Source organism: Apaloderma vittatum, unplaced genomic scaffold (assembly GCF_000703405.1).
Source record: "Apaloderma vittatum isolate BGI_N311 unplaced genomic scaffold, ASM70340v1 scaffold23511, whole genome shotgun sequence".
NCBI classification, from domain to species: Eukaryota; Metazoa; Chordata; class Aves; order Trogoniformes; family Trogonidae; genus Apaloderma; species Apaloderma vittatum.
Window position 1 is genome coordinate 1,160 of NW_009698876.1, and position 3,103 is coordinate 4,262.

The following is a 3,103-nucleotide window of genomic DNA, read 5'->3' on the forward strand; positions in this document are numbered from 1 at the left end:
CTGGGCTTGGATTCCAGGCAGTGCCTTAAACTCTGGAACTTACTACCACAAAGCATCGCGGAAGCCAAGAGCGTTTGGCTTACGGGATTTGAAAAAAGGATTAGAAATTTGATAGGCATAACAAGAATCTCCAGAATTAATAGCAAATTAAATGAGAGCTTTACAAGGGATCTAAATCCCTGTATTTCAGGGCATAAACCAATTTTAGGATTTAGTAGGAGGCTTCTCCTTGTAGGGAGGTTTTTCTGGCACTGTCTGCTGCGGCATGTGTGCCCCTACAGCTCGGCGTATACGTAGCCTGCGTAGTGTCATCTCTGAGAGTGTCTTGTCTTCTTAGATTCATAGAATCATACAACAGTTTTGCTTGGAAGAGACCTTCAAGATCATTGAGTCCAACCTTTGTCCTGGCCCTACCAACACCACTCAGCCACGTCCCTCAGCACAACATCTTGAAGAGGTTCCGGTTAAAGTACCTGAACCTCAAGGTGTTTCCCAACATCAGGCTCTTGCTAGAAGGCCCAAACTCCGTGGCTTTGTGGAAAGCAGTAGTCTTACAGGCTCCGAGATTGTCCTCACTGCAATATAATGGAGTAAGTAGATACTGCAATGTGCTCTGGACAAACTCCACCAGCAGCTTCTTTCTGAAGGTGCGCAGTCAGTGTTTGTCAGCGGTGAGAAATGTTGTATCTGTAGTGGGAGAAGCTGAAATTGCTGGATGGATTGCAGAGATAAAAAATACAGCGTTTGGTCTGCTCTATCTTTGCCAGAGTCCCTAGAAAATATGGATGGCTGGCGTAAACTCTAGCTAACCTTTTCCCCAAACTGTTTATTTCACTGGAGCACTCAAGTGGCAGTGTTGAGGGGAGGGTGACTGTTTCTGCCCCTGCCAAGTTACACATCCCTGCTCTTTGACCACAGCCTCTGTGTGGAGTTCAGGGTGATGGCTGGACTCTGGTGGCTGATGGCATTGTGAGCACATACTCTGAAAAATAAAACAAGAAGTTGATTTTAGCTGCCTAGGTTTGTAACGAAACTGCTGGAAGCTTTGTTCAGGGCATGGACCGAAAAAACCAGTATGTTGTATGATGAAGTGACCGGGGAAAAACTGCTCTTCCAGCATAACTCTGTGTGTTTTTCCCTGGACATGACTAGTGGTTGCTTTAATTCGAGCTGCCTGTTAGTCTGTCAGCTCTGGTATTGGGCTAGACCAGTGCTAGGAGCTTGGTTAGAATGACAAGAAGGAACACATAGGAGGTGTAATCTCCAGATAGTCTCTCCTCTTCTTGATGGCACGGTGATTTAAGCAGATTTCCTTCACAGCAATGGATACAGTACTAATGGCTTTAGTCTGTTCAGAGGTTTATACCCCTTTTGTCACGGTGGGTTTGTGCAGCTTTTCAGAGGAGCTGTAAGTGGCTTGAGTAACCTCTGTTTGTGTTTATCTTCTACCTGTCTCAATGTTGGAGCAGTTCATCCAAGGAGTGTCTTGTTTTGGCCGTTGACTGTTTTGGGGTTTCTTTAATGTGTGTTTTGCTATCTCCTGATCTTGGCCAAGGCAACATCAAAGCAAAACACTTGACCCATTGGGTGAAAGTTGTGGAGGTTTGAGATGGATTCGAGGCTACAAAGGAGCTGAAGCAAAAGGAGCAGTTGCAGGTAGTGTTGAGCTGATTTCTGAATACTTAATGTCGGACATCAAAGCTCTCTGCTTGCAAATGGGAACCCTAGGGCTCAGCTAAGAAAGGGGACAGGGACCCTCGCAGAGGAATCCTGGCTTTTAAAAAGAACAGGGGGAAACTTTAAAGCAGTCTCTGCAAGTTAGTCAGGCCATACCTGTGCTCACAGACTGCCTGTAAGCATGGATCTGTGCAACATGAAGGAAATTTTGCACTTGCCACAAAAGAATAGGAAGATAGTAAACCGAAGGATTATTTTTGCAGTTCTGTGTCCTGGTGCCCGTATTGTTCAGTCAAACCATATTTATCTCTAAGGCTAACAGTGTGTTAAATCCATATACCCCTTGAAACCTCTTCTCCTTCTTGTCCGGCCGTTGCTCTTAATTTCTGTAAGAATCTGAGTCTGGGCTTGTATTACGGAACTGCGGAAAGTTGTTGATGTGTCCACCAACTAAACTATCGAGTTGCTTGTTCAAAAAACAGAACTAAGTGGAACTATAAAGTCACCATTTTATTATTATTATTTGTACGCATGCTGTTCCTTGGAGGTCCTCAAATTTGTGCCCTTCCTTCTTGTTTTCATACCCTAAGATGTCAGTTCCTCTTGCAGTTCAAAAATATTTGTTTAACATTTTGCCAGCCTGCATAAGAGGAGAAACAGACCCCTGTGAATATTGTCTGGCAAAATAAGAAATGTAATGTAGGAATTTGGTCCAAATAGCTTCTTTGTCTCAGTGCTGGAGGGTGGCTGGAACACACGCAGCAATAAGCAGGTGCTTGATTTGCAGCTTTGAGTGCTTTTTCTCCACGTTACTGTACATGTGAAAAAGAAGTGGCTGCTAGTCCAGATCTCAGGAACCTGGCTCTGCCTTACACCAGGGAAACCTCGACTGAGTAACACATTAAATCAGCTCTGTTGATTTCAGAAGGAACCAGCTTCTGGTGACTTGCAGATGAATTCTCATAATTACCGGGTTTTGAATACTCTGAAGGTGTGAGGGTGGCCTCGGGCAAAATGATGAGGTTTATTTGAAAAAAAGACATTTAAAACAATGATGGGCACTGGGTTTGCTTTGTGAGGTCTAAGGTTTTTCTCTTCAATCAAGGGAGCGGGTTTTTTTTCCACCTTCATTTTGTTGGAAACTGAAGTTCTTCATGGTGGTTTGTCTCCGGGAACCAGGACTTCAAGAAAAATGCAAATGTAATGAGTGCAGTGACTCAAATCCATGCAAGTTGTCAGCACTCAAAAGACATTAGTGTTCTTGCAGAGCAGGCTGGAGCCAACTTCAGGAATTATGTGTACATAGTTGTGGATAACATCTAAATCTTGCATTAGATTTATGGTTTGAGACTTTGGGTGAAATGGTGCATGCAGTAAAATCCGTGAATCACACTTTCTTTACCAAACATTAGGAGTGATTCCTGCT